Genomic DNA, 259 nt, shown 5'->3' with positions numbered 1-259 from the left:
GGACAAGTAGATCTCTAGCACTTGGGCATTTGTTACCACTTGGAAATCTTGATAGCTTTCTTCACAAGGCATGGTCTAGGCTCCTGCCCTTTTCTCCTATCTGGACATGACCGCAGTGTTACAGATTTTGAAAAGTGAAGTTTTAACTGTATGACTTTACCCCACCTTTGAAGGTCAGTTAGTTCTTAAGACAAATATAACTATGAGAACAATTAGTGGGTTACCTGAGTCTCTTTTTTTTTTTTTTTTTTTGTTTCCT

The sequence above is a fragment of the Otolemur garnettii genome, unplaced genomic scaffold (genome assembly GCF_000181295.1).
Source record: "Otolemur garnettii isolate 467f Iridium unplaced genomic scaffold, OtoGar3 scaffold00025, whole genome shotgun sequence".
In the NCBI taxonomy this organism is placed as follows: domain Eukaryota; kingdom Metazoa; phylum Chordata; class Mammalia; order Primates; family Galagidae; genus Otolemur; species Otolemur garnettii.
Note: the sequence above shows the minus strand (reverse complement) of the source record.